The following is a 23,012-nucleotide window of genomic DNA, read 5'->3' on the forward strand; positions in this document are numbered from 1 at the left end:
GCATTCTTGACATAAAACAATCATTTAAAAACAGGTTTCATAAATACAGTTTCTAATGAACTCTCATCTTTCCACATTGTTCCACATCATTTCTCATTATTCCACATTCTTTTACATCGATTCACATTGCTTATTCCACATCCAGTCATATGTATTCCCATCGTCCATTCTCATTCAATCACATCATATTAAATCTCATCACATCTATCCTCATCACATCTCATCCATTCACATCTACCCATATCCACATCACATCACATCCATTCAAATCACATCTCATCCATTCACATCCACCTAGATCCACATCACATCACATTCATCCACCTTACATCTCATCCATCCATTCACATTACATCACATTCATTTATATTCGTTCAGATCCACATCTCATCACATCGCATCCATCCACATCACATCTCATCCATTCATGTCTCATCACATCTTATTCACATCCATTTATATTTCATCATATCATATTCACATCACATCACATCCATTCAGATATCATCACATCACATCGACATCCATTCACATCTCATTGCATCCATTTAGATATCATCACATCACATTCACATCCATCACACCCATTCACATCCATCACATTCATTGCATCCACATCACATCACAAGCATTCCATCCACATCTATCCTTATCACATCCCATTCATGCCATCTATATCACATCACATTCATTCCATCCACATTACATCACGTCCACATCACATCTCATTCATTCCATCCACATTACATCACATCCACATCTATCCATATCTCATCACATCCATTCACATCTTATCACATTCATCCACATCCATCCATTCGTTCACATTCACATCTATCCACATCCATCCATTCATTCATATTCACATCCATCCATTCATTCACATGCACATCTATCACTTCACATCTCATTCTCATCCATTTACATCACATCTCATTCTCATCCATTTACATCACATCACACCCATTCACATATCATCACATCTCATCACATTCACATCTACATCCATTTACATCGCATCACATCTCATCCACATTCACATCCACATCCATTTACATCACATCTCATCCACATTCACATCCACATCCATTTACATCACATCACATCTCATCCACATATCATCACATCCACATCCACATCCACATCCATTTACATCATATCACATCTCATCACATCCACTCACATCTTATCACATCCACTCACATCTTACCACATCCACATCCATTTACATCATATCACATCTCATCACATCCACTCACATCTTATCACACCGCATTCACATCATCGCATTCACATCTTATCACATCACATTCACATTTAGTACCGTGTCTTACTTTCGATACCAATGGGACTTTTCTAACTTTCTGCCAATTGCTTGGCCTAGTTAAAGATACTTTTTCTCGATGGATATTTTCATATTCTTTCTCAAATTTCTCACGTGAAATATATTCAATATTCTTCTTATTAAGTAGAAGATTCATGGGATTTATAAAAATCAATTCTATCCATATTTCTTAATAAAATTAATAATGCTCAAAATTCCACTTTTGATAAATACTCATAATTTGAATTATGCCAAAAATTTCTCTTTTACCATTTAATTACTTGGATCTCAAATATCATGGAAATTCCTCTTTTGTATAAAAATAAATTTACCAAAATTTACTCTTTTTTCATAATCAATTAATTATGCATAATTATAAAAAAAAATATTTCTCATGAATATGATGAAAATCTTTTTTTCTTTGCATAGGATGTCCAATCCTAGAATATGGTAGGAAGTCCTCTTTTAGCATTAGGCATAAAACTAAGATATGTATTATTTTCTGAAAATTTTACCATAGCTTCGCCGCTATTACTGATAATTCTAAAAAAAAATCTTAAGAATAAAAGCTTGTAGAATGAAAATATGATAGTAGTTCCTCTTTTATGCTTAAAATTAAACTATGAATTTAAATCATAATTTTAACCATAAGATTAAACATAACTATGATTATCCCACTAGATTAAGCTAATTTCAATATTCCTCTTTTTTTCAATTGTTAGGATAATCTATTTCTCATTTAGAATGATTTAGAGTAGTTTTTAACTACTCATAAGCAATCTAAAAGAATTTACCATTATTTTAATAGCACAAAATCATGAAAATATAACTTTCTTACTCTCTATCTCATCAATCCTAGATTTTAGCTTTGAATTAAGAGACTATCATTGAGAAGCATTCTTTTCCAAGGGATTTAGCCATAAAGATGGCTATTCTTTTAGAGAGAGATATTTACTTAAAGAAAGCATTACAAATAAGCATAAAGATTAACTTTCTCTTAATTAAGCATTAAGACTTTAAGAGAAATCTTGATTTGAATTAAGACAATCATGTAGAAAGCTTCTCAAGCTTGAGAGGGGTTGAGAAGAAGAAAGTTATTGAGAAAATTGAAAAAAAAACCATAAAATTTGATTTTACCTCCAAGTTTAGCTTGATTCTCTAATTGCAGTGAAGCCCCCCGACCAATCAATTGGTCCATCAAGAGGAGAAGAGAAACTCCAAGAGTTGTTGTAGAGAGAAAGAGAGCTCCTAGCTCCCAAGAGAGAGGAAATTTTAAGGGATAATAGAAAATATGATTATTTTAATATAATACTGGCATATTTTAGCTCCATTATTCAATTACAAATGACTGAGGGTCTATTTATAGGTGAGGGAGGCCACTAACCAAGTCAACTAGGTTCTAGAATTTTCTAGGTTCAGTTTGACTCAATTTGGACAAGATTTGGACCAGTTTGGCTCCCTTTTTTATTTGGTTTGATCTAGGGGAGAGGAGAGATAAAAATATCATAATTATTTTGAATTAAAAACCCTTCCACACATGTGAAAGAGGAGCCTACCTCAAGAGTCCCCCTTTCCTTACTAAGGTGTCAAAAATGCATCGTTATTCCAAAATATCTCATTTTTTTAGTAATATCTCATAATTTTTAACTAATAAACCTTGTACTCAGTTAACTCTTCATCTTATGTGAGCATTTACTCATTTTTGGGTATTTTTTTTATTCTTTTGGATTTATCTCATCCCAACACTTGGATTAATCCAATTGGCCCATTGGAACCTTAATCGGACCATAATCTAAAAATTTCTAAAAATGTAAACCCTTAGGCTAAGGCCCCTTATACTATTTTCACTTAATTCCTAATGCACATTGGAAAGTTCATTTTGAACTTCTGTTTTAGGGGAATCTATTTTAAACACTAGGAGGATTTTTATATCCAAAGATATCTCAATTTTGGATTATCTCTCTCTAGACCAAAACAAGGTAAAACAAGATCTTTCTTCTATTTCATAGAGGGGAATAATTACAAGAGAAGAAGGGGAGGTTCTTACACCTTTACACCTCAAAAGCTATAGGGAGGAATCTTACACTCAAGAATTCTCTTGTGTTCCCTAGAGCCATTCTCTCAAGATTACATGGTTGGCCCTTGGTCCCTGGCCCTTGGTCCCATCTGTGCATGTGCATGGCAAGAGTGACCCTTGCAAACAGAATCTAGCTTGGCCCTAGGATCAAGCTACCAAGAACAAATTTACATCATCTTTGTTGGTAGATTGGTCCTAGGGTCCTAGGGCCAAGCTAGCATGCACAATTTCAATTTTGAAATTCCCACCAAGATTTGAGATTTTGAATTTCTTGCCAAATTTTAAAATTTGAATTTTTCACAAAATTTAAATTTCTCTTAAATTTCTCCCCAAGAATGGCCAAAGCGCAATTCTACCATGAATCTAACTTGGCCCTAGGGCCAAGAACAAATCAACATCCTCTTTGTTGGTAGCTTGGCCCCTAGGGACAAGCTTCCATCACCAAGGCAACACCATCTTTGTTGGTAGATTAGCCCTTGGGCCAAGCTAGATTATCTCAATATTGCATGGTATCTTGGCCCTAGGACCAATCTACCATCAACAAAGCAACCCCATCTTTGCAAGTAGATTAGCCATAGGGCCAAGCTGACAAACAAAGATGATGTATATTTGTTAATGGTAGCTTGGCCCTATGGCCAAGCTAGATTCTCTTATGTGTGGTAGCTATATTCTCATGTGTTCCCTAGATCCATTCTCTTGTGTGTGGTAGCTATATTCTCATGTGTTCCCTAGATCCATTCTCTCAAGATTTCATGGTAGAATAGCCATTGGGCCCATCTATGCATGCACATGGCAAGAGTGACCCTTGCAAGAGAATCTAGCTCGGCCCTAGGACCAAGCTAATAAGAAAAAATCTACATTATCTTTGTTGGTAGATTGGTCCTAAGGCCAAGCTACCATCAATAGAGAAACACTATCTTTGTTTTTAGATTGGTCCTAGGGGCCAAGCTACCATGCACAATTTGAATTTTGAATTTCCCACCAAGATTTAAGATTTTGAATTTCTCGCCAAATTTTAAAATTGAGTTTCCCACAAAATTTAAATTTCTCCCTCCAAGAATGGCCATAGGGGCATCCTACCATAAATCTAGCTTGGCGGTAGGGCCAAGATTCCAAGAGAAAATCAATATCCTCTTTTCTAGTAGCTTGGCCCTAGGGTCAAGCTATCGTCACCAGAGCAACACCATCTTTTTTGGTGGTAGAATGGCCCTAAGAATAAGCTGCCATCAAAGATGATTTAGATTTGTTCATAGAAGCCTTGCCCTAGGTAGCGAGCCCTAGGGCCAAGCTACTATGAACAAATCTACATCATTTTTGCCATTAGATTGGCCCTAGGGCCAAGCTATATCTTTATTGGTAGATTTTTTCATGGTAGCTTGGCCCTAGGGCCAAGCTAGATTCTATTGTGTTCCCTAGAGTTATTCTCTCAAGATTGCATGGTATAATGGCCCATGGGCCCATCTATGCATGTGTATGGCAAGAGTTATCCTTTCAAGAGATTCTAGCTTGACCCTAAGGCCAGGCTACCAATGGCCAAGCTTCTATTAACAAATAGACATCCTCTTTTTTGGTAGAGCTACCATCAGCAAAGCAAAAATATCTTTGCTAATAGATTGGCCCTAGGGCCAAGTTGCCAGTAAAGATGATGTAGATTTTCTCATGGTAGCTTGGCCCTAGGGCTAAGCTAGATTACCTTGTGTTACCTAGGGCCATTCAACACTCCCTTGTATCTTGATGTACTTTAGAATGGTCCAGAGTCACCCTTGCAGCAAGAGAATCTAGCTTGGCCCCCTAGGGACAAACTACCATTGGCCAAGTTACCACCATGAACAAATCTACATCATCTTTGATGGTAGATTCGCCCAAGAGCCAAGCTACCATCAACAAAGTAACACCATGTTTGCTGGTAGACTTGTTCATGGTAGCTTGGACCTAGGGGCCAAGCTAGATTTTCTTGTGTTCCCTAGAGCCATTCTCTCAATATTGCAGGGTAGAATGGCCCTTAGGTCCATCTACGCATGTGCATGGTAAGAGTTACCCTTGCAAGAGATTATAGCTTAGCCCTAGGGCGAAGATTCCATAAACAAATCGACATCCTCTTTGCAGAAAAATCTACCATCAATAAAGCAACGCCATCTTGCTAGTATATTAGTCTTGGGAAAATGTTTCCCACAAAGATAATTTGGATTTGCTCATGGTAGCTTGGCCCTAGGGGCCAAGCTAGATTATCTTGTGTTCCCTAGGGTCGTTCTCTACTCCCTTGTATCTTGATGTACTTTAGAATGGTCATAGGGAACTCAAGATAATCTAGAGTGACCCTTGTATCTTGATATAGTTTAGAATGGTCCTAGGGAACTTAAGATAATCTAGAGTGACCCTTGCAAGAGAATATGGCTACCCAGAATAAATCAACATCCTCTTTGCTGGTAGCTTGGCCCTAGGGCCAAGCTACCATCACTAGAGCAACACCATCTTTGTTGGTAGATTGGCCCTAGGGCCAAACTTTCCCAAAGACGATGTTGATTTGTTAATGGTAGTTTCTCCCTAGGGCTAAGCTAGATTATCTTGTGTGTGGTAGGTTCTTGTGTTCCCTAGGGCCATTCTCTCAAGATTGCATGGTAGAATGGCCCTTGGGCCCATATGTGCATGTGCATGGCAAGAGTGACCCTTGCAAGAGAATCTAGCTTGGCCCTAGGGCAAGCTACCATGATCAAATATACATCCTCTTTTTTGCTAGATTGTCCATGGGATAATGGCCATAGGGCCAATCTCTACACATGTATACATAATACAGTGTTCTGAAAACATTGGACCTAGGTCCATTCTACCATCCATGATGTGAATTTTAGGAAGGCCCCTGGGACAATCTCTATACTCTACATGCCTAAAATATTGATATTGTGCATGGTAGAATGGCCCTTGGCCATTCTTGCACAGGCACAATGTGCTTGAGATTTGCCATGGGGCCATTCTACCTCTTTTGGCAACACAAGAGGTGAATTTTATAATGGCCCTATGTTCCTATGGCCATCTAGCTTGGCCCTCACACCATTCCACAATACACAATGGCCCTATGTTCCCTTGGCCATCTAGCTTGGACATATGTTCCTATGGCCATCTAGGTGAATTTTATAATAGCCCTATGTTCCTATGGCCATCTAGCTTGGCCCTCACACCATTCTACAATACACAATGTCCTTTAGAGTGGCTCTAGTGTCATTCTACAATGCATAATTTGCTTGAAAGATTGGACCTAAGTCCATTCTAGCATCCATGATGGGAAATTTTAAGATGGCGCTAGGGCTAATCTCTACATGTGCATGCATTAAATATCAAGATTGTGCATGGTATAATGCCCCTTGGGCGAGTCTTGCAAGCACAATGTACTTTAGAATGGCCCTAGAGCCATTCTATCTACACAATGTGCTTGAGAATGGCCCTAGGGCCTATCTCCACTAGGGCCATTCTCCACTCACTTGTTTCAATTGTTGGTATCTTTTAGAATGGTCCTTGGCCAATATCTTGAGAGAAAAGCCCTAGATCCATTATACCATCCATTATGTTCTCTAAAATTTCCCTCGAGCCATTCTTTCAAGCACATTTTGCTTGGTGGAATGGCCCTAGGGCTATTCTACCTCTTGTGTCAACCATGGTTGAATGTTAGAATGGCCTTATGGCCAATCTCTCCAGGCAAGAATGCCCATAGAGCCATTCTCCCTTGAATCTAGCTTGTCCCTAGGGCCACGCTACCAAGAACAAATCAACATCTACTTTGGTGGTAGCTTGGCCCTAGGGCCAAGCTACCATCACCACAGCAACACAACCTTTGCTAGTAGATTGGCCCCAGGGCCAAGCTGCCAGTAAAGATGATGATGATTTGTTCATGGTAGCTTGGCCCCCAAGCTACCTAGGGTCAATATTCCAAGAACAAATTAATATCCTCTTTGTTGTAAGCTTGGCCCTAGGGATAAGCTACCATCACTAAATCAACACCATCTTTGTTTTGGTGGTAGATTGGCCATAGGGCCAAGTAACCAACAAAGATGATGTAGATTTGTATATGAAGCTTGGCCAATGGTAGCTTGGACCTAGGGCCAAGCTACCATGAACAAATCTACTTCATCTTTGTTGGTAGATTTCCCTTGGGCCAAGCTACCATCAACAAAGCAACAACAACTTTGGTGGTAGATGTGTTCATGTTAAGTTGGCCCCAGGCAAAGCTAGATTCTCTTGTGTTCCCTGGAGTTATTCTCTCAATATTTCATGGTGGAATGTCCCTTGAGCCCATTTATGCATGTGTGCGGCAAGATTTACCCTTGCAAGAGTTTCTAGCTTGGCCCTAGGGCTAAGCTACCAAGGGTCAAGCTTCTATGAACAAGTCTACATCCTCTTTTTTGATACTGCTACCAATGAACAAAGCAACATCATCCTTGCTAATAGATTGTACCTAGGGACAAGTTGCCAACAAAGATGATGTAGATTTTCTCATGGTAGCTTGGCTCTAGGGCTAAGCTAGATTACCTTGTGTTCCTTAGGTCCATTCTCTACTCCCTTGTATCTTGATGTACTTTAGAATAGTCCTAAAGGAACTCAACCTAATCTAGAGTGACCCTTGTAAGAGAATCTAGCTTGGTACTAGGACCAAGCTACCATGAACAAATCTACATCAGCTTATTTGGTAGATCGCCCAAGGGCCAAGCTACCATCAACAAAGCAAAACCAGCTTTGCTAGTAGACTTGTTCATGGTAGCTTGGCCCTAGGCCAAGATAGATTCTCTTATGTTCCCTATATCCATTATCTCAAGATTGGATGGAAGAATGGCCCTTGGGCCCATCTATGCAAGTGCATGGCAAGAGTTAACCTTGCAAGAGATTGTAGCTTGGCCCTAGGGCTAAGCTTCCATGAAAAAATCTACATCCTCTTTGCTAGTAGAGCTACCATCAACAAAGCAACACCATGTTTGCTGGTAGATTGTCCCTAGGGTCGTTCTCTACTCCCTTATATCTTGATGTACTTAAGAATGGCCCTAGGGAACTCAAGATAATTTAGAGTGACCCTTGCAATATATCATAGCTACCAAGAATAAATCAACATCCTCTTTGCTGGTAGCTTGGCCCTAGGGCCAAGCTACTATCACCAGGCCAACACCTTCTTTGTTTGTAGATTGGCCCTAGGGCCAAGCTGCTAGAGCAAAGATGATGTTTATTTATTCATAGTAGCTTTTCCCTAGGGCCAAGCTAGATTCTCTTGTGCGTGGTAGTTTCTTGTGTTCCCTAGGGCCATTATCTCAAGATTGCATGGTAGAATGGCCCTTGGGCCCATCTCTGCATGTGTATGGCAAGAGTGACCCTTGTAAGAGAATCTAGGGCCAAGCTACCATGATCAAATCTACATCCGCTTTGCTGGTAGATTGTCCATGGAAGAATGGACATATGGCCAATCTCTAAATATGCATGCATAATACAGTGTTCCTAAAAGATTGGACCTAGGTCCATTCTCCCATCCATGATGGTGAATTTTAGGAAGGCCCCTGGGCCAATCCCTACATTCTACCTGCCTAAAATATCAAGATTGTGCATGGTAGAATGGCCCTTGGTCCATTCTTGCACATGAAAAATGTGCTTTAGTGTGGCCTTGGGGCCATTCTACCTACACATTGTGCCTGAGATTGGTCATGGGGCCATTCGACCTCCTGTTCAACACAACGGGTAAATTTTAGAATGCCCTATGGTCCTATGGCCATCTAGCTTGGCCCTCAGGCCATTCTACCATACACAATGTCCTTTAGAGTAGCCATAGGGTCATTCTACCATGCATTCCTTGAAAGATTGGACCTAAGTCCATTCTAGCACCCATGATGAGGAATTTTACGATGACCCTAGGGCCAATCTCTACATGTACATGCATTGAATATCAAGATTGTGCAAGTAGAATGGCCCTTAGGCCATTCTTGCAAGCACAATGTACTTTATGGTCCTAGGTCCATTCTATCTACATAGGGTACATGAGAATGGCCCTAGGGTCATTCTACCTCTTGTGTCAATAGTGAAGCTAATGTTGCTTTGTTGATGGTAGCTCGTAGCTCGGCCCTAGCGCCGATCTATCAGCAAAGATGATGTACATTTGTTCATGGTAGCTTTACCATAGGGCCAATCTTCCAAGAAAAAATCTAGCTTGGCCCTAGGAGGCCATTCTACCAAGCACAATGTACTTTATGGTCCTAGGTCCATTCTATCTACATAGGGTACATGAGAATGGCCCTAGGGTCATTTCTTGTGTCAATAGTGAAGATAGTGTTGCTTTGTTGATGGTAGCTCGTAGCTCAGCCCTAGCACTGATCTATCAGCAAAGATGATGTACATTTGTTCACGGTAGCTTTACCATGGGGGGCCAATCTTTGAAGAAAAAATCTAGCTTGGCCCTAGGGCCAAACTACCATCACTAGAGAACCACCATCTCTGCTTGTGGTAGATTGGACCTACGGCCAAGCTGTCAGTAAAGATGATGTAGATTTATTCATGGAAGCTTGGCCCTAGGGCCAAGCTACCGTGAAAAAATGTACATCATCTTTGTTGGTAGATTGGCCCTAGGGCCAAGCTACCACCATCAACAAAAGCAACACTATCTTTGCTGTTAGATTTGTTCATGGTAGCTTGGCCCTAGGGCCAAGCTAGATTCTTTTGTGTTACCTAGAGTTATTCTCTCAAGATTGCATGGTACAATAGCCCTTGTGCTTATTTATGCATGTTCATGTGGCAAGAGTTACCCTTGCAAAAAAGATTCTTAGACTAGCTTGGCCCTAGGACCAAGCTACCAAGGGCCAAGCTTTTATGAATAAATCTACATTCTCTTTTCTCGTAGAGATACCATCAATAAGGGAACACCATATTTGCTAACAAATTGGCCCTAGGGCCAAGTTGCTAGCAAAAATGATGTAGATTTACTCATGGTAACTTGTCCCTAGGGCCAAGCTAGATTACCTTGTGTTCCCTAGGGCCATTCTCTACTCCCTTGTATCTTGATGTACTTTAGAATTGTCCTAGGGAACTCAAGATAATCTAGAGTGACCTTGCAAAAGAATATAGCTAAATCAACATCCTCTTTGCTGGTAGCTTGGCCCTAAGGCCTAAGTCCATTCTAGCACCCATGATGAGGAATTTTAGGATGGACCTAGGGCCAATCTCTACATGTGCATACATTAAATATCAACATTGTGTTTGTTATAATGGCCCTTGGGCCATACTTGAAAGAACAATGTACTTTAGAATGGCCCTAGGGCCATTCTATCTGCACAATGTGCTTGAGAATGGCTCTAGGGCTATTCTCCACTCCCTTGCATCAAACTGTTAGTAGATTTTAGAATGGAAATCTCTCAAGAGAAAGGCCCTAGGTCCATTCTACCATCCATTATGTTAGCTAAAATTTTCCTAGGCCATTCTTTCAAGCACATTATGCATGGTGGAATGGCTCTAGGGCCATTCTACCTCTAGAACGGGTGAATTTTAAAATGGCGCTTTTGCTAATCTCTCCATGTGGATGGCAAGAATGGCCATAGGGCCATTCTACCATGAATCTAGCTTGGCCTAGGGACAAGCTACCAAGAACAAATCAACATCCTCTTTGCTGGTAGCTTGGCCCTAGGGCCAAGCTACCATCACTAGAGAGTGACCATATTACATGGGGGTATAGAATAAGAAATTCGTAAGGAAGGATTATGATTTTTTTTATAAAAAGGTTCATATCGTATGAGAGGTATATGGATGCATGAACTTAGGATAATAAGGCCAATTAACTTTAGAATAATAAAGAACTTTTTGGGACATAACAAAACGAGCCAAACACATGAAATAAGAGAATCTTTAGGAACAATGTTTAGATAAAAGAAGATTTCTACCTAGTGGGGACACCATTTTGGAAGAGATGGGAGGATTTACTTAGATACTACCCTAGCTCACGAGATGAGGACATCTCAAATCTTTTAAGTGGGGGAGACTGTAAGGTCCCTCGCAAGCCATGTATGTATCTCTTTTAATATAGATTTCAAGAAGGAAAGAGAGTACACAGAGAAGAGTGAGACAATAAGGCTAGAAACACTAGGAAAGTGATGGAATAAAAATATTAGCTCCAAAAATCTTAAAAGAAATAACAAGATGTCCAAGAATAGTTTTATTAAGAGATAAATATCTCCAAAAATAGAAATTTGAATTTAGGTGATAGGAGGTCGTATTTAGAGTACTTTTACATATTTAGAGTCTATGCACACTAAAAATGTAATAGCCTGACTGGAATGCATGGGAAGATTAAATTGTAAGTAGTTCTCCTTCATAAATTGAATATTGATCTTTCTTCTAAGCTTCATAATTTATTTTTTCTTATATTCAAATTTAACTTTTAATAGGGCATGTAAGAGAGATATTGCAACTATTAAAGATGAATATCCGAATTTGAAAAAGAAGACAGAGTATAAGTTGCTGAATTAGCTAGTGGCTTTACAAAAAGATTCTACCTCATGTGAATGGCATGTTATTGCCAATGTGTGGAAATATCTTTTGTCTAAATATACTGAGATTGATAGTAGTGTAGGTTAAGTTAAAAACCCACTATTTTTACAGTAAATCTTTACCTAATTTTTAACTTATTTTCTATAGTTCCAGATTCTTAAATCTGAGAAATTTTCTTAATTTGATAGACTCTTGGATCTCACGAGTTTTGGATGTGGAGTGTTCATGCAGGCAAGAGAAATTAATATTATTTTATATAATTCAATTACTCCTAATGATCCAGATTCTCCACCACCCCCAAGGCAAGCCTCTCCATCTAAGAAGAAGAAGAAAATGCTTGTACATTCACCACTGAAGCATTTTATGTTTAAGCAAGGAACTCTACATAAAGAAACCAAGGGTGCTCCAACAAGGCACACATAAAGAAACCAAGGTTACTAAACCAGGAAGTACCTCAAAGAAAAGTGGTCCTCAAGTGGGTGCCCAAGAAGGTTGTTAGCAAGAAAGCTAAGAAGGAACTCAAGTTTGCTGGTAAGAATAACCATAAACAGTGAAAGCAAATGGACATGGAGACAAAGGAGGCCACAAAACCAAAGGAGACAAAGGGGGACATGGAGACCAAACCACAGGAGATGGAGATAAAATAGAAAGCTTCATTCTCCTCCCTATTTATCATTGTAGATATTTGTAACTTTTATTCTATTTTTATAATCTTTTCTGTAAATATTGAGAAATTCTCTTCTCATTTTATGATTTTTTTTACTCAAAATACATTTATACTTAAATTTTTCAAGGTAGGAACATGAGTTTGTAATGGGCTGGTTATGGTTTTGAGATATTGTGCCATAATTGCCTTCAAATGTCATCTTGTGAGTCAAGTACATCTCTAAAAGGAAAATATTAGAACTCTTAAAGGGCTTCATAAAAAAAGCTCCAAATATTGTAATTCTAAAAAAACAACATAAAAATTTACAAAGGCACAACAATCACAAGATAAAACTTTTCATTGATGAATTACGTACATAAATTTACAAAATTGGTTTGAGTGGAGCCCAAGAGTCGAAGGCAAATATTATAATTCTAAATAGACTTCATAAAAAAACTCCAAAGCTTTCTTATTAAGTCATGCTTATACCATCATATTCCCAATCAGCATCTACCAAGGTCTTCGACTCCATTTACATTTGAATCTTTCTATTCTTCACCTTGAATTGTGCCCCACTTATATCCTCACTTCTTATGATGTTGAGGTGCTCCTTGATATTTAGGAGGCTCCAATGCCTACTTTCACTTACAATTTCCACCACACCATTTGGCAGCCTAACGCATATGTCAAGAGGTAAAACAACTTGTTCATCCGCTTTGCAATGGGACCCAACTACTATTTTTCTTCATCCACCGTTCGTAATAAAAGTGAATGTATAAGGCAGCACGAGCTTTAAGATACTGAAATGTAACACTAGACTCTACTATTTTTCACTTGAATGTATAATCCTTATGCTGCCCCTCTACAATGTTCCACTACTCTCCAAAGCAAGGTAGCCATGTCATCACCTAGTACTTTCTTGCACACAAACATGGTAAGTAAATTGATTGAACATCCTAGCAAAAAGATGAATCGGGCATACCCAACTAAGACCCACAGATTGAGATGGCTTTGCAAACTTCAAAGATCCTTGTATGTCACAGAGCATCTTTGATTTCGTGACCATAACCGTCCAAGCATTAGGAGTTGGCCATTCAACAGAAGAGAGGAGAGGAGATGTGATGATCTCTAGCTTACCAAACCCACCGTCATACATTGGCACCACATAGGAGTGCTGATAAAAGAAGATCTTTTTGTTAAGAAGGTCTACAATGGTTTTACAAGAAAACAGTGCCTCACCAATGTCTGAATGGAGTGCTTGAAATGTTCTGGTAAGGCTTCATAATGGTTGCTCCTCTTCCAAGTTGGAAGGAAAAATATTTGAAACCCAAAAATAAGATCATTAAACATGAAAGATGTAGCTATTGTAATATCACATGCCTCCTTACTTCCCTATGATACTTATAGTTGCATGGGAATTGAGTTTGGTTACCCAAAAATAAGATCATTAAAAATGAAAGATGTAGCTATCGTAATATCACATGCCTTCTTCCTTCCCTATGATACTTATAGTTGCATGGGAATTGAGTTTGTTTTCCAAAGATGTACGTCGTGCCATGTACACATGTTGTACAATGGTCACCAGGTCTCCATTGCTCGATTTTTTGAATCCCTCTAAATGAACCTTCCAATGAAGCTCCATCACATCTTGTCGTTGAACTCGATGTGGACCAATAGCAGTAGGTTGCAGGAAAACCCAAGCACCCTTGCAAAATTCCTCTCTCACCCAAGCACCATCATCGTCCCTCTTGTTATACAGTGAGATCTCCTCAATCTCATCTTTTGGTGTTTTTCATGGTGCAACCATAACAATTGTGAAGCTATAGTAGTGAGATTAGGGTTGGGCGAATGAGATAGAGAAAGAAAACATGAAGATGCTATGGAGATTAGGGTTTCGGGCTTGATGGATATTGAAGAGATGGAGAAGGAATGGAGGAAGGTTAACGAGAGTTTAATTTGGACGTTCAGGAGGGAAAGCGGACTTGAAAATGAACTTTTTGATTGTAATGAAATTTGAGATGGGTTTTTGGAGGGAAAAGTGACTTTTGGGGGGATCTCAAAAATTTCAAAATTTTAAGGATTTTTTGAGCCACGAGAATGGTGGGACCATACCTACCCTAACCCCCCTACTTTTTGAAAGGGACAAGTGTAATTATAATTATTGAAAGCCTAGTCCCCCTCCCTACAACCTAGTCTCCCTCCCTATATTCAAAGGAGACCAAATGTGCACAATCCTCTATTCCTATTGGTACGTTGCTAATTACTTTCATTAGCAAAAGGCCCAAAATATGTTCAAATGCCCCCTAATCTTGTGGGGCTAGAAAGTTTACTTTGTAAAGTTTTCTCTTTCTTTTTATAATATATATATTATTATTAGTCACAAAAAAATAGCACACTCTTTGCTTTTGAAGTTTGGCATTTGTGGCATGATTTTTCATCTTTAAATAGTCCATGCACAATTGAAAATAAACTTGGGAAGCATAGGCATACCTAACAAAGAGAAAGAATACATAAACATTGCATGCAAGGTCTCAAACTCTAGAAAAGGGTACCAAGGATTGGGAACACTAGCCTTCAATATGTAGGGAAGCTTCCTGCATCAACAAACCCCATGTATAACCTTCACGCTTCTATTTGTAGGAATCAATTATTGTTTCCTAATGAGCATGACTTCACTGCCATGTGGAGTAATGATAAATCATCAGGAGGACATTCACCACCTTGGCTGGGATATGTGCACCCTTCTGGAGCAAATCTATCCATGTGTGGGTGTTTGACAAGAATGCTACTATCAGACTATCTAGCCATTATGCTACTAAAACTATCACTCAAGACTGCTACTGGCTATTTCATTGAGAATTTATTAACCACAATAGTACTTCATTGACATAATGCCCTCTAGGATGTCAAAGAGATCAAACATTGTTTCTTGTAAGCGTTATTTGGTGCAAGTATTATTTCCTACAAGCATAATGGCTCTTACACTGCAAGCCATCATATTTACCTTGCAAGCTTTAGAAAAATGTTCTAACATCACCATTTACCATATTAAGGTAGGAATTTTACACTAGAGTCCATCAATAGGCCTAACCCCATGTATTCCTAGTTAGCCAATCTTTCTACGTGCTCAATGTTCACCATCAACTTTTCCTATCCTTAAAACTTCTTTTCAACCCTGGTTTTTATTTTGCATGCTTCTCATGGGTTGTAGGCTCAGGAAGGGCTAAAGGGAATGCACCTCCCATGTCATATAATGAATGTCTTCATGTGTATTCCTTTTTTTTAATGTATGTGAAGATCATCATTGCATAACTAGGGTCTTGGATTAAAACTGGCATGCAAAGAACATGTAAGCAAGACTCCATGGGCATGAGTGGGCGCAAGTTATCATGCAAACTCTTCATATGACTCTTGACTATAGACATTAGAAGACAAGAAAAGGTGTTTGGCAACCTCGGATTCTCACGTTATGGATTAGTTTAAACTTGGCTTTCAACTTGGCCCAAACAACTAGAAGACCTTATTCATCAATTTGTTATGGAGTTTGAAAGATGTTCGTGACTCTTTAAAGTTACTGGGGGAGGGGGTAGGCAGTTATAGGTTCAAGGTTAATAGTTGTGTGGTGCTAAACAACGTTGTTGTGCCCCCCCGATGATGTGTTGTAGTGGTGCTAAGTATTCTACTACTAAGAAGAGCCTTTTTATACTGATGTGTATGGGTATTAGCTGTTAGATGATTGGCTTCGAGAAAGTATGAGTTGGCACTATGGGGTTGACTTCTTAATACACAAATTTTGTTTAGCAGAAATTACCTCCCACTAGTCAACTTGGCATTTTTATCATGACTATAATTCAAAGTCCAAGCACATACATTATAACTCTCTTTTCTTTTTGCACAAGGAATATTTTTTTGTTTCATTTTGTATCCACCATTTAGGGTTTAATTGGTTTGGTTGTTAAAATTTTTAAAGTTGTACTCTACATTTTGAAATGTTTCACTATATAAACGTTAAGAGACCTCACTTTTCACCCGAGTTTCACTTTTCAAATTAGTTTTTCACACAAAAAGCTTTTCAAAGGTGACACTAGTACAACCCTGAGCACTACCAGCAACACTATGGATGCAATGTAGGCAATTGACTAATTCATTGGGAAGATGCCTTACATTAGTAGAGCTGATGGACTTGTCTAGGTCTTCAATGGAAGCATAGATGTGCGTGCTTCAGTCCACAAGAATGAGAATTTTCTTGAAGAAGTCTTGTTTTTTGAGGGTGGATGAAGTTTGAATATAAGGTGGTGGTGGGAAAAGTGTGAAATTGGAAGTACATTTTATTATTTCTTGTGACCCGGTTTACCTTTTTTGAGTGGTGGTGGGACAAGTGTGAAATTGGAAGTTGCATTTTACTAATTCTTGTGACCTGGTATATGTTTCTTCAAATTCAAAGGAAATGAAGAAATGTTCAACATGATCAACATGCCCCCAACGATAATTACAACACCCCTCATGATGATCATCACATGAGCCCTCCTTTGCTGCCATCCCCATCCATACTTTCACCCTACCATGCGTCAAGTCCTTAGAGTCCTCAGAGAATGGTTCTGGGGGAAAATAGGTAGATGGGTAGAAGACAATCTCGAAGTGAGAGGGTCTTGGTGGAGCTGGTTATTGGGGGAAAATTATACAAGATGACTAATGAGATTGATCTGATCTTCTACATCATTATGTATCAGTGCATGTGGGTGGTTTGGGTCTCTAGAAATGAGCTTATTTTTTCCAAGGGAGACAAACATGGAATAGAGGCCCCTGAAGCTATCTTTAGAATTGTGCATTTTTTTGGTTTGTGTATCATATCAATAGGATGAATAATAATAGATATACTAAGGTTGTCCAAGCATTACAATCTGGGATTAGGTGATATAAATCAGGGAAGGTGAAATGTTACTGCATACTGTGGGTTAGCTTAATGAGTTTGATCATTGGCAAGTATATACATGGGATGATGTTAGAACTAAGTTTCCCAAATTTGGTCAAAGATCCAAAAGGTGGTGCCTCAAAGATAAGCAGCTAGAAGAGACCTTCATGGCCTTGGTGGAAAACCCCATAGGAAGGAGGCCAACTATGAAAATACGGATTAAAGGAGAGGAGTTTAAACAACATTCCCCCAATTGATACACCTTTGATGTTCTTATTACCTATATATGCAGATGGGATACCACTTCTCATGGGGAAATTCTTCTTTTGTATGGCAGGATGAAATGTGGGGGCTACTATGTAATATGATGAATAGAAAATGGGACTAAGTCTTTGATGTAAGTTTGGTATGCAGAATAGGTGTCTCTACTAAGTCTCTGATGTAGAATTTTTGTAAAGGATTGTTAATATTAATATATATATAATTATTGTTTCCAAAAAATAAAAAAACTTAATTTTGGGAGGGATTGATTTACTTTGACTTCTAATTTTGAGTCTTTTCTATTGGGAAGGGAGTTATCTCTCAAAATTTGTAGCTCAAAGTGATACTTGGGATTATTTTAAGCTCGATTTCTTCTCCGTAGAATCAATGACCTTGAAATCAATTTTCTTCGTGTTCACATAAATACTAATTTTCAAGTGATTTAATTGAAAATTGCTACTAGAAAATCCATATTGTAATGTTTTTCACAAAACCATAATAATTTAACCAATATATTTATTTAAATTTTATAGATCTTGGGTTTGATATGCAAAATTAAATACATTATCATAATGCTAGGCTTATTTTTCTCTTTTTAGTGTTTAGTCTCTAAGTTAGGTACTATTACTCACATTGACACTGAATATAACCATACAAAACATATGTATTTACTCCCATTGACACATTAACGCTAAATATAACTATGCAAAACATCTATATTTTATTGTTTTTATTGAAGGTATGTTTTACTCCCATTAACACATTGAAATTAACCATAAATGTATAAAACATATGTATTTTTATCGAAGCTATTATTTACTCCCAATAACACATTAACACTAAACATAAATGAGTAAAATGTATGCATTTCTTAATATCACTTTGATATTTTTATTAAGCATTTATCATTTGAAATAATAAATAATGTCTTACATAAATGCAATCAATATAATTAAATGTGTTTTTATGTAAATTCCATTTTATATTTAACATTCTTTATTTTCATCAATCAAAATAATGTCTTACATAAATGCAATCAATATAATTAAATGTGTTTTTATGTAAATTCCATTTTATATTTAACATTCTTTATTTTCATCAATCAAAATGATCTCTATGTTGGGTAGAATGATCTTTTCTCTAAGTTATAAAACTTGAGAGAAAATTAATTAAGTCGAGCGATTTTTATTTTTGTAATGAGGTATAGCACACACATACACACACATGATTTTTTGTGATTGTCAAATGAGAAATCAATAAAATTATTCTCATAATATAAGTAGCACTCTTGTACACTACTCTTGGTAACTATAACTTGAATCATTGGTGTAAATGCCTATACAATGTCAATACCTCAAGGTTATGCACATTTATTTTTTTAGAAAAGTACATTTTTATATATTAATACAAGAATCTCATGATAGCAATTTTTCGCTTGTAAAAATTAGAACTTCCACAACCTTGTCAAGGCCTTTCAAGTTCAACATCTTTTAGTGTAACGGAGTAGTAACTTTAATAATTAGCTTAGGTTTATGATCATAGGGCTCAAGTATAAAAGGGGCTCATGGACCCTCATTTGTAACTTTTGGTATCTTTTGATCATATGACTTTTGAACATACATTGGATCCTTGATCTACCATACACTGGCCTATGGAAGGTTATTTCCATCCTTTGGAGAAAGGCTAAATTACTTAGGCACTATCTGTATTTCTTGCATGCTAATTCACATGATGATTGGTCCTAGCTCTTAGCTTATGGTTTCTTCCTTCCAATTGGTATCAGATCCTTGATCTTGATTTTGGGAGCTTTCTGAAACATTTTCGACAAGAAATTGCAAGAAAATTAGGTTTACATGTGATTTTGGAAAATTTCTTGATTTTGCATGTTATTTTCTTTGCATTTCCTTGGATTTGTTGATGTGATCCAAAAGATGGTGAAATTGCATGAATTTTCCTTCCTCTAAGCATTTTTCTAAGGTTTTGGAGCAAGATTTCGGCATGGGACCAAGTGTTTGAGCATATTAAGGGTACTCGACCAATTTCTAGAACCAAAAATAGGGAGAATTTTACTCATCCTGATTAGTGAGACTAATCACAACGTTTTTTTTTCTTTTTCCCTCTTCTTTATGCTTTGATATTGAGGGCTTTCTTCATGGATTTAATCTTTGCCTTTTCAAAAAGCTCCATGAAGCAACTAAACATACACGAGCCGGGCTTGCAGGCTATCGCCATTTTTTCACATTTCTTGGGAGTTTTGCGAGCTACAATGACAAGATGATGGTTAGAAAAGCTTAAGAGCTTGTATAGGCATGCTATAAGCTTCCAATTAAGCACTATTTGAGCTTCATTTTTGGTGATTTTACCCATAAGGAGCATTGCGGGCTCCATGTGTTTTTTGTGGAATCGAAGTTCATAATCTTCCAAATTAGCAGCCAAATATGCCTGCTAAGGTTCCTCCAATTTGCAAACATCAATTTCTTCATTGCAATTCTTTAAAGATTTTTTCTCTTTTGAGATTAGGGGTTCCACGGGAAAGTTAGGGTTTGGGATCCTCTTCTTCATGGAATTTTTTGCATAATGAGGGTCTCCCAACCTTCGTCTATCTATACATGTGTTCAATGTTTGATTCCAATCAAGATTTAGGGTTTCTCGATACTCTTGAAAGATTTGGGGGTTTTATTGAAAATTCAGGTTTCCACTTAAAATTTTCAAGATCCACGGTGTTAGTTCTCTTCTCCTATCTCTCCTCTACCCTTTGATATCATTGATTTGCAATAATGATCACAATTTTAGGGTTTCTCGAGAGAAACAAGGTTTTGCCAATTACGTTCAAGATTAGGGTTTTTGGTTGGATTTATTGAGTTCTCAATCTACAATCCTTCTTCCCTTGATCTTCTCTATACAATGATGCATTGCTTGATCAATTTGGCCAAGGGCATTAGGGTTTTGGGAGAAAACAGGGTTTGGAGCGAAATTCTTGCATGTCATGGGATTCTCATCATTCGCTTGCATATAGATTGCATTGCTCTGAACCTCTACTTGCTCTTTATCATTCCCACAGATTTTCTCGAAGAGAAGAGTATGCAATCATTGATGGTTCTTGCATTTGTTATGTCTTGGTGAGGGCATTGTTGTTTCTCTTCGATTGGATGACTATTGCAAGTCTTGGAACAAAGGCTTTTGAGGAAGAAAGTGTACAAGGATCATAACTCAAGAATGATTGCATACTAAAGTTGCAATGTACATGAGCATGAGTACATGGTTGAAATTGTAAGCAATCACACACTCTACTCTCTTTACATTGTTATATTCTCAATCAAATTGTACAAGTTCATTCCTAAACAAGAACTAGAATCTAGCATGTTGAGAGGGTATGCTTGGCATTGGTTTTGAGAGGTGAAGGGGGAGCATGGTTTGAACTCTCCTTGTCATGGGTGCTTTTAAAAAAGTGGCAAGGAGGGGGATTAGGCACATGGTGATCAAGGCATGGCCTCAACCCTTGCCATTGGATTTCAAACTTTGGTAAGGGAGTGAGAAGGCTTGGCCGGGAGATCGGCAAGCAAAAGTTTTCCGTCTACTACATTGAATCAAATGGCAAGTCACAATGATTTGAAATGCAAATGACAATCAATGGGATTTGCAACAACAAGGATGCATAGTTGGCATTATTGGACACATTGGTATTGATATAGTGATTGATAATGGCTCATAAATGCACCAAGGTCATGCCAAAAGTTTTCCAAAATCTAGTCAAACTACCTTGGATGGATTCTAATTGGATGCATATTGATGCTTTGGATATGTTGGGTGCAAACATGCATTGATTTGCAAGTTGGATCCTTGCGGTTGACAATTCCACATAATCTTTAGTTTTCAAAAATTTGTGATTCGGTCCAAGAGGTTTTGAACTGAACCTAAATTTAATATTGGGGGTTATGCCACATCAGTAGGGCTTCCCATAGAGCCCTTAACCATCCCGTTTGGTTTTCGGGTTATGGAGTTACACCATTTCGCTACTACCACATATCCTGTTTGGACAGATTTTGAACCAAGTCTCCAATCATAAATCTGGCATGACCATTGTGTTCTCCACTTTCAAACAACCTTAACCACCAAGTTTCAACTCACTTGGAGCATTGGAGTGCAAGCAGTAAACCAAACTATCACTATTTGTTTTGCGAGAACATAAATAAAAATTACAAAAAATATCTTACAATGAGCTTGCAATGCACTTGTTGGAGTAGAAGGATGCATGTGCATGTCTCTTGTCGTGTACAAATATTGCACCTTTGCCTTCCACCCATCTTTTTCTATCTTGAATTCCAAGATACGTCTCTTCCAATGGTATTGTACTAAGCCTCTTCTTTGCCTTTATATCCTACGAGGAACTTTGCATGATGGTTGCATAGTCACCCAACCGTTTAATTTGAAGTTTGTACCTTTCCACACACCCTGATCATCTTTAACATTATGAAGAATGCATGATAAAATGGCATTAGGAGTGTGCCTTTGGGACTGTTGTCTTGACATTGCTAGATGATGAATAGAGGAGAAGATGATGCAAAAAGACGACTAGAAAGAGGTGCAATCACGGTAGATTAGGGAATTTCAAATGTATTTACTCATTTTGAGGGGAAAATAAATTTTAAAATTTTACTTTTTGAAATATTGACATTTGGCATGTGAGGACAAGCCCTTGAAGTTGGAACCCACTAAAGTTACATTGATATAGCCATGCCGTATCACATTAAAGTGGTGATAACCCACTAAAATAGCCAAACTAGTGAAGTTAGTAAAAAGTGGATATGACACCCAATGTCATATTTAAGGTTGAATGTCGCATTTATATTGGTCCAAAGCTTGATACAAATCCAATACAAGTGATTAAAATGTGGCCCTTTTTAACCTTTTGGCCCTAATTCATATACATATATAGGACTAAAATGTGTCCATCATGATTCTCTATAATTATGTACTCATTTGTGGCCATGTACAACTTTGGACACATTCTTACATGTTCTACGTGTCTTGTTTGCTTGCATTAGAGAATGGCCCGATGGCACTTGGACAGACCTTGTGCTTCACTAGAACACAGTTGCTCATGGTAGAATGGCCCTATGGCCATTCTCAAAGCCCTTGCACTTTACAAGAAAAATAATGTGCATGGTAGAGTGGCCCTAAGGCCACCATTCCATATCGTTTATGCTACATTCAAGAAAGAGTGTACATGATGGTAGAATGGACCTAAGGTCATTCAATAATCTGGCATGCATGGTAGATGTAGAGTGGC

Source organism: Cibotium barometz, chromosome 53, assembly GCF_041138505.1.
Source record: "Cibotium barometz isolate CiBa-2024 chromosome 53, ASM4113850v1, whole genome shotgun sequence".
Lineage (NCBI taxonomy): Eukaryota > Viridiplantae > Streptophyta > Polypodiopsida > Cyatheales > Cibotiaceae > Cibotium > Cibotium barometz.